The following is a 9,804-nucleotide window of genomic DNA, read 5'->3' as shown; positions in this document are numbered from 1 at the left end:
TATGCCATATACAATATATTGTTTTATTTTTAAATAAATCTGATCTGAGAAAAGGGATTAGTTGCTTTGTATCAGGTGTGGGGAGTCTATGGACAGACCAGAATTTCTTAAGAGCATGGAGGGGCGAACTGAAGAACCTGGTATTTGGCTATATGGGCAGCAGAATTGTAATTTAACTGGGAGATTGTAGTATTTGTATATTGTCCTACCACTTTGAGATGTGGGTTGACTGATGTGATGGAACACTGCTCTTTGTAACACATGTCCATGTACACAAATCACAAAAAGCTAGTGCATAGGAGCAAAAAATAATCAAAAACGATGATTTTATGATTCTAATGTTGGGCTTTATCTCATGGGGGCTGAAATTCAAAAATGAGAAAGTAATGCAGACATTTTTTTATTATTACATAGGCTATACAACACAGAAACAGGCCATTCTGCCTAACCAGTTGATACTGACATTGATGCTCCACTTGATCATCCTTCCTTCTTTCCTCATTTAACTCTATCGGCATTACCCTCTATTCCCTTCTCCCTCAATATGGGAGTGCTGAAATAAGAGTTTTCTTCCACTTGTTGAAATTCTTTATCTTGATGGATTCAAAACATGGGGCTGGATTTTGTTCCCAGCCCAATGTTGGGTTCTGTGTGTGTGGGCGGGTGGGGGTTGCTGGTGGTGGTAGTGGAGTGTTGGAGCATTGCAGTAGCAGCGGCTGCCACGGAACTCAACGTTAGGATTGCTTGACCTGATCTTCCTAGGGGCAGGGAAGCTCCGTGGCAGCCCCTCCACCGCTCTGCGACAGGACCCTGCTTTCCATAAGCTAATTAGATGTTTGCATTAATTTAAATGTAACCCGCAGCGATCTAATCTTCAGTTCTTGATCTTAAGCATGACGTGCGGCATTCTCACGCCTTCACTTTCCCGTCCAAGGAAAGCTGATGCCACTGAGGTGGGGAAGGGTTCAGCTCTGCAATATTTGTGTGGGGAAGGGGTCAACTCAGCATTTTTGTATAGGAAGGTGGGGGGAGGGGTGGGGAAGGGGTCAACTCTGCATTTTGATATAGGGAAGGGGTCAACTCTGCACTTTGTTGAACTATCTGGAGGGCTGGTAGCCTTTTAAAAAATGGCACTAGCACTTGCTTCGACATCAGGTAACGCCGTGATTGGTGGGGCAGCTGCTGTGAATATGCTAATTTGGTGGGATCCAGGCAACCATTTTTTGTACTTAGCAGCAGGACAACAAAATCCAGCTCATAGAGTGCTTGAAAGGAAATATGAGGCATTGCAGATCGAGCTACTGTATGATGTTCATAAAGAGTACACAGATACACGGATCACGATATTAGGAAAGTCTCACTATTTATGCGCAAATAGTTAAAAACTTAAAATACCCAGATTTAAAAATAAAACGGGAGCAATTCAAACTGAAAGGAAATAGAAAGACTTCTATTCTCCCCATTATCTTTTCTTGATCAACCAAAAATATCAGATGTTTTAAGATTTTGTTGTGAAGCATTCCTTTAACTTGATTTTAAAAAACGCGTTCATAAAAGTTAAAAATATTGTCATTTGTTTGCTGTCTGTAAAGCATGAATTATTTTCCATGGATTTAGCTAGAAATTGTGAAGGCATACACTATATTTAATGCTTTTTAACATAAACAATTTAAATAAATTATTATGCTCTACCTTGTATCTGAACAAGCGTCATCAGAAATTAAAACAAACCTACTTACTGTATTGATCTGTTAATGTAGGAAATGGGCTAAATGTTATTTTTTTTAACATGCAGGAAGACATCATGATTAAAATATATTCCAGTATTTCCATAATATCAAAACAAAGTAGCCAGTTTGATGTTTAACAGCAAATTAACTTGGCTTTCTTTCTAGGGATTACTATATAGGTTAAATATCTAACATAACTCTACTGAATTTAAGAATTTAGAGAATGGGTTGTGAGATTAGGTTATGAATGTCATTTATAAGCCATGTTTTATGGAATTTGATAGTTTATGTACGAACCTCAAATGCAAGTACAGTATACCTTTCCAGAATAAAGTGGAATTAGCAAATCCAGTGTTCTATTTGCATATTGGTTTTAAAATGAGGAAAAGTCAAACCAAATATGAGCTTAGGAATGACTAAACCTAGTGCTGTCGATGTTCATTCTGGATTCTTTTAAATTGGAACAAATGATTCATGATGGAGTAGCTGATGCCAAGGCAAAGTCTTGATTGATAGGAACTGAGCGTACAATGGTGCGACATGCAACCTTCAATCCACTACATGGAAAGGCTTGATGGGCATAGACGTGGAAATCTAACTACAGCATGTTGGAAGATGGTCTCGAGTCCACTTGGAATGTTAGTTCCTCAAAGTCAAAGAAACAGGTGGGATCTTCTTCAGAACCCCCAATTGACAACTGTTTTTTTCTTCTTTGGCCTCCTTGTCTCGAGAGACAATGGGTAAGCGCCTGGAGGTGGTCAGTGGTTTGTGAAACAGCGCCTGGAGTGGCTATAAAGGCCAATACTAGAGTGACAGGCTCTTCCACAGGTGCTGCAGATAAAATTGGTTGTCGGGGCTGTTACACAGTTGGCTCTCCCCTTGCGCTTCTGTCTTTTTTCCTGCCAACTGCTAAGTCTCTTTGACTCGCCACACTTTAGCCCCGCCTTTATGGCTGCCCGCCAGCTCTGGCGATCGCTGGCAACTGACTCCCACGACTTGGATCAATGTCACAGGACTTCATGCCGTGTTTGCAGATGTCTTTAAAGCGGAGACATGGACGGCCAGTGGGTCTGATACCAGTGGCGAGCTCGCTGTACAATGTGTCCTTGGAGATCCTGCCATCTTCCATGCGGCTCACATGGCCAAGCTATCTCAAGCGCCGCTGGCCCAGTAGGGTGTATATGCTGGGGATGTTGGCCGCCTCGAGGACTTCTGTGTTGGAGATACGGTCCTGCCACCTGATGCCAAGAATTCTCCGGAGGCAGCGAAGATGGAATGAATTGAGACGTCGCTCTTGGCTGACATACGTTGTCCAGGCCTCGCTGCGGTAAAGCAAGGTACTGAGGACACAGGCTTGATACACTCGGACTTTTGTGTTCCGTGTCAGTGCGCCATTTTCCCACACTCTCTAGGCCAGTCTGGACATAGCAGTGGAAGCCTTTCCCATGCTTGTTGATTTCTGCATCGAGAGACAGGTAGTTGAGCCTAGGTAGGTGAACTCTTGAACCACTTCCAGAGCGTGGTCGCCGATATTGATGGATGGAGCATTTCTGATGTCCTGTTCCATGATGTTCATTTTCTTGTGGCTGATGGTTAGGCCAAATTCGTTGCAGGCAGCCACAATCTTGTCGATGAGTCTCTGCAGACACTCTTCAGTGTGAGATGTTAATGCAGCATCATCAGCAAAGAGGAGTTCCCTGATGAGGCCTTTCCGTACTTTGGACTTCGCTCTTAGACGGGCAAGGTTGAACAACCTGCCACCAGAACTTGTGTGGAGGAAAATTCCTTCTTCTGAAGACTTGAACGCATGTGACAGCAGCAGGGAGAAGAAGATCCCAAACAGTGTAGGTGCGAGAACACAGCCCTGTTTCACGCCACTCAGGATAGGAAAGGGGTCTGATGAGGCGCCGCTATGCTGAATTGTGCCTTTCATATTGTCATGGAATGAGGTGATGATACTTAGTAGCTTTGGTGGACATCCGATCTTTTCTAGTAGTCTGAAGAGACCACGCCTGCTGACGAGGTCAAAGGCTTTGGTGAGATCAATGAAAGCAACGTAGAGGGGCATCTGTATTAAAAACAAGAAATGCTGGAACCACTCAGCAGGTCTGGCAGCATCTGTGGAAAGAGAAGCAGAGTTAACGTTTCGGGTCAGTGACCCTTCATCGGAACTGGAGGGGCATCTGTTGTTCACAGCATTTCTCCTGTAGCTGGCGAAGGGAGAACAGTATGTCAATGCCTCAGGGTAGACTCGCTCAGCCAGCTTCTGGAGCCTGTTTAAAGCGACTCGAGCGAAGACTTTCCCCACTATGCTGAGCAGGGAGATTCCACGGTAGTTGTTGCAGTCACCGCGGTCACCCTTGTTCTTATAGAGGGTGATGATATTGGCATCGCGCATGTCCTGTGGTACTGCTCCCTCATCCCAGCACAGGCAAAGCAGGTTGTAGAGTGCTGAAAGTATAGCAGGCTTGGCACTCTTGATTATTTCAGGGGTAATGCCGTCCTTCCCAGGGGCTTTTCCATTGGTTAGAGAATCAATGGCATCACTGAGTTCCGATTTTGTTGGCTGTCCGTCCAGCTCGTCCATGACTGGCAGAGACTGGGCTGCATTGAGGGCGGTCTCAGTGACAACATTTTCCCTGTAGTATAGTTCTATGTAGAGCTCCACCCAGCGGTCCATTTACTTGCGTTGGTCAGTGATTGTGTCCCCTGATTTAGATTTGAGGGGGGTGATCTTCTTGATGGTTGGCCCAAAGGCTCTCTTAATGCCATCATACATTCCTCTGATGTTTCCGGTGCCAGAGGCCAGCTGAATATGACTGCATAGGTGTTGCCAGTAGTCATTTGCGCAGCGCCTGGCTGTTCTTTTGTGCAGCACTTCTGGCTGCTTTAAGTGCTACGGATGCTAACTCGCTGGGGGCTTTCTTGTAGTCCAGCAGTGCAATGCGCTTAGCGGCTATGACAGGTTCCAGCTCTTCAAAGTGAGATTGAAACCAGTCGATATTCCGCTTCACACGTTTGCCATAGGTGGTCATTGCTGAGTCATAGATGGCGTCTCTGATGTGGACCCACTTGGTCTCTGCATCCCCTGTAAGAGTATTCTGAAGGGCTTTTTCAAGTGAATTTAGAAACCCATGTAACAGCTGTGGATGAGAGATTCTGCTCGTGTTGATGCGCGGGTGGCCCTTCTGCACACCAGGGAGTAGTCGGTGTCGCAGTCCGCACTGTGGAAGCTGCGTGTGATTTGAACGCTGTTTATAGAGGCTCGCCTTGTGACGATGAGGTCCAGCTGGTGCCAACGACGTGATCTTGGGTGCCTCCAAGAAACCTGGTGACAGGGTTTAGTACGAAGCAACGAGTTGGTGATGCAGAGGTTATGATAGATACACAACTCAAGCAGTCTCTGTCCATTCTCATTCATCCTTCCAATGCCATAGTGCCCAAGGCCGGAGGGCCATGAGTCATGGTCGGCCCCAACCCTGGCATTAAAATCCCCAGCAGGAACAGGTGTTCGGTATTGGGGATGCTACTAATGATATTATGGAGTTCCTCGTAGAACTGGTCTTTAGCTTCAGGTGGGGAGCACAGTGTTGGAGCATAGATGCTGAGTAGGTGTACTGGACCCGAGGTGGTGAACAGTCGGATGGACAGTATGCGTTCCGAGCCATTTGGGGGTGGCTCTATCATGCTGAGCAAAGAGTTTCTGATGGCGAAGCCCACTCCATGCTGTCTTGGTTCTTCAGGATCCCTACCCTGCCAGATGGTGTAGTCTTGCTCTCTTAGAGATCCGCTATCAGGGAGGCGTGTCTTCTGAAGTGCTGCAATGTCCACATTGAGTCTGCTGAGCTCGTTGTTAATGATGGCGGTCTTCTGAGAATCGTTGATTTGTGTAAGGTCTTCTGACAGACCAGGACACATAGTTCTGATGTTGCAGCTTGCAAAACGAAGGGCTGGTACCTTCTTTCCTTTTTTTGTCGTGCTGTTTGGTGCGGTGTTACAGTCTATTTGTCGGGCAACGACCCTGAGCTCCAAGCACCCATTGAAGCAGGTGGACTGTGGCAGGACAGAACCTTACTGACCAGGGGCTGCCCGGTTTGAGGCGGGCGGTAGCTATCCAGTGAGATGCGATGACCTCTCCCACCTACAAAGGCAACCCGTGGCGCCCAATCTCTACGCCAATTGAGCTGGACTTATAAACCGTAACTGCTGCCTTCCGTGTTGTTTCGGTTGCTGTGAGGCGACTATGGAGTGACCTCTCCATGGCGCATGCCTGGGCGAATGTATGGAGGTTGTGAGTTGCCTAAGTGCCAAAACCCCCCTCTCAGCCTTTCTGGTGGGGTCCAAAGGAGTGCAGAGCACAACGTTTGGCACCGGTATGCCTGCAGGAACTGCCGGAAACATGCCAAAGGTGACATATGACCGCCTTCGGGGTTCCGCTCTGGATTTTCTGTTAGGGTTTACTCCCTTAGCCTTGGTCTCTCCTGAGACACCCACAAGGCAGTGGGGTTGTTCGGGCCCCTGCTCAGGGGTAGGTAGATGCCGATGGGAGGAGTTGGAGGGAAGGGGGTGTGGGGGGGGGGGGAGTGCAGGGTGAGGGGGTGTGAGGGGAAGTTGGTGCGAGGGGGGAGTTGGGGAGGGGGTGGGGGGAAGGGGGGGATTCCCAGCACAGCAACTCGATTGGATTTCATGGGTACTGAAAATGGGAGGTCGATATCTGTTTTTAATGGTTTGTAAGCTTGTGAACGCCTGAAAGATGAAGGAACAAGGTCGCTGCTCCGGAGCCGGCGGGAAACTCTTGTCCGTCCAGAGTGTCGAGCGTGAAGGGCTACTGTTTACTCGGTTATTATAATGGCTGCGTTTGCTGACAATGCTAGCACTAGGTGGCGCTGCAGTGGCACATGCGCAAATGCAGCCTGTGCCACTAAAACGTCACAGTCTGCGACGTCAGCAGCTGCCAGGGCTAAAGATGGCACTGCTCAAATAATCACACGAAGGCAACCTAAACACATGGCAGCACACAATAGCAGGAGGGAGCGGGGTGGGGGGTGGTGGTGGTGGCTGAGAGTGAGTGAACGGGCGGGCCGGGGGGAAGAGAGCGCGGGGGAAGGAGGAGAGTGCACCCGCCACCACCAGGGTCTTCGGCCGGGCTCTCCCTGCTTCCGCCACCCCCGCTCTCTCCCCGCTTCCCCCACCCCCGCTCTCTGCACGCGCTACTCGATGACGTAATCTGCGCATGCACCAACCTGGCAATGCGTAACGCAGCGCATGCGCAGAGAGTAGGAGCCAATCTGTGCATGTGCGCAGATTGGCGCAGTCTGATGACGTCGGCTGCCATCTGCGTTGTCGGTAATCACTTTGTATTATAATACAGTTAGTCTTTAAATTTATTCCTAATCATTGATTCCATTCTGTTACATGGGATTGAAGTAAGACTAATGAGTGTATGTTGCCCTTTATGAATATAGGTACTGTGTTGGTTTGTTTTCAAACTGCTGACAGCTCCGTGGTGTCTGGTGACTGAATCACAATGATTGTCAGTGCCATTCCCCACCTTCTCATCCACTGTTGTGTTTTGGACTTGGCAAAAAGGGACGACCCCTTTTATATGTCGCAATATAATGTTCTGTTTCAACATGAACTGATATGGAAAAGAACTACCATGGAACAACAGAAAAATTACAGCACAGAAGGAGGCCATTCAGCCCGTCGTGTCCGTGCCGGCTGAAAAAACTAGCTGCCCAATCTAATCCCATCTTCCAGCACCAGGTCCATAGCCTTGCAGGTTACAGCATTTTAGGTGCATGTCCAGGTATGCACCATGGCAAGCTTTCACTGTTGAAAAAGAATATTTCCAGTTGCACTTAGTTAATATTGGTAAAATAACCTATTTTTATATCGTGCCTTTAATGCAATAAAATGTCCCAAGGTGCTTCACATGAGCATTATAAAACAAAATATGACACTAAGTCATAAAGGGAATATTACGGCAGATGACCAAAAGCTTAGTCAAAGAGGTTGATGTTAAGAAGTGCCTTAAAGGAGGAATTTGAAGTAGGGACACAGAGAGATGTAAGGAGGGAGTTCCAAAGCTGAAGGCACGGCCACCAACGGTGGAGCGATTAAAATTAGGAATGCTCAAGAGGCCAGAATTAGAGGAGCACAGGTATCACGGAGGGTTGTGGGCCTGGAGGGAGACTACAGAGAAAGGGACGGGTGAGGTCATGGAGGGATTTGAAACAAGAATGGGATCCAATGTAGCACAGGGTGATAGGTGAATGGGATTTGGTGCAAGTTAGGACATGGGCAGCAGCATTTTGAATGACCTCAAGTTTACGGAAACCAGGGAGGAGTGCATTGGAATAGTCAACTCTAGAAGTAACTAAGGTATGAATGATGGTTTCAGCAGCAGATGAGCTGAGGCGGGGCAAAGTTTGGTGATGGCGAAAGTAGGCGGTCTTAGTGATGGCCGGATATGTGGTTGGAGACTCATCTTAGGGCCAAGTATCACACCAAGGGTTTAAAATTGATAACGAGGAGGTATTGGATAAGCTGTCCATACTTAAAGTTGAGAAGGCACCAGGACCGGATGAGATACATCCAAGGATACTGAGGGAAATGAGAGTGGAAATTGTGGAGGCACTGGCCATAATTTTCCAGCCTTCCTTGGATGCAGGGGTGGTGCCAGAAGACTGGAGAATTGCAAATTTTACACCTTTGTTCAAAAAAGGGTGTAAAGATAAGCCCAGCAACTGCAGTCTGGTTTAGTCTCAGACAGTTGCTAGGGAGAGGGTTGGAGTCGGTAGCTAGGGAATGAAGTTTGGAGTCAGGTCTGAAAACAATGGCTTCAGCATTCCCAATATTTAATTGGAGGAAATTTGTGCTCATCCAGTACTGGATGTCAGACAAACAGTCTGATAATTTAGCAACAGTGGAGGAATCAAGAGAAGTGGAGGTGAGAGAGAGCTGGGTGTCATCAGCGTACATCACAGAATCATAGAATTGTTACAGCACAGAAGGTGACCATTTGGCTCGTCGTGTCTGCGCTGGCTGTCCAATTGAGCAATTTACCTAGTCCCATTCGCCTGTCTTCTCCCCATAGCCCTGCACATGCTTCCTTTTCAGATAACAATCCAATTCCCTCTTGAATGCCTCGATTGAACCTGCCTCCACCACACTCTCTGACAGTGCATTCCAGATCGTAACCATTCACTGCTTGAAAAAGTTTTTCCACATGTTGCCATTGCTTCTTTTGCCAATTACCTTAAATCGTTGCCCTCTTGTTCTCAATCCTTCCACTAATGGGAACAGCTTTTCCCTATCTACCCTGACTACACCCCTCGTGATTTTGAATACCTCTATCAAATCTCCTCTCAACCTTTTCAAGGAAAACAGTCCCAACTTCTCCCATCTATCTATGTAACTGAAGTTGCTCATCCCTGGAACCATTCTTGTGAATCTTTTCTGCACTGGTCTCTAATGTGTTTACATCTTTCCTAGAATGTGGTGCCCAGAATTGGGTGCAATACTCCAGTTGAGGCTGAACCAGTGTTCTATTCAAGTTTGACATGACTTCCTTGCTTTTGTACTCTATTCCCCCATTAATAAAGTCTAGGATGCTGTATGCTTTATTAACCATGCTGTCAACCTATCCTGCCACCTTCAATGATTTATGCACATATACATCCAAGTCCCTTTGCTACAGTACCCTCTTTAGAAATGTACCCTTTATTTTATATTGTCTCATCACATTCTTCTTACCAAAATGAATCATTTCACACTTCTCTCCATTAAATTTCCGCCCATTCCACCAACTTGTCTAAGTCCTTTGAAGTTCTACACTATCCTCCTCACAGTTCTCAATGCTTCCAAGTTTTGTATCATCTGCAAATTTTGAAATTGTGCCCTGTACACCAAGGTCTAGGTCATTAATATATATCAGGAAGAGCAAGGGTCCTAACACCAACCCTTGGGGAACTCCATTACAAACCTTCCTCCAGTCCGAAAAAGATGCATTAACCACTACTCTCTGTTTGCTGTCACTCAGCCAATTTCGTATCCATGTTGCTACTGTCCA

The sequence above is a fragment of the Heterodontus francisci genome, chromosome 11 (assembly GCF_036365525.1).
Source record: "Heterodontus francisci isolate sHetFra1 chromosome 11, sHetFra1.hap1, whole genome shotgun sequence".
In the NCBI taxonomy this organism is placed as follows: Eukaryota; Metazoa; Chordata; class Chondrichthyes; order Heterodontiformes; family Heterodontidae; genus Heterodontus; species Heterodontus francisci.
Note: the sequence above shows the minus strand (reverse complement) of the source record.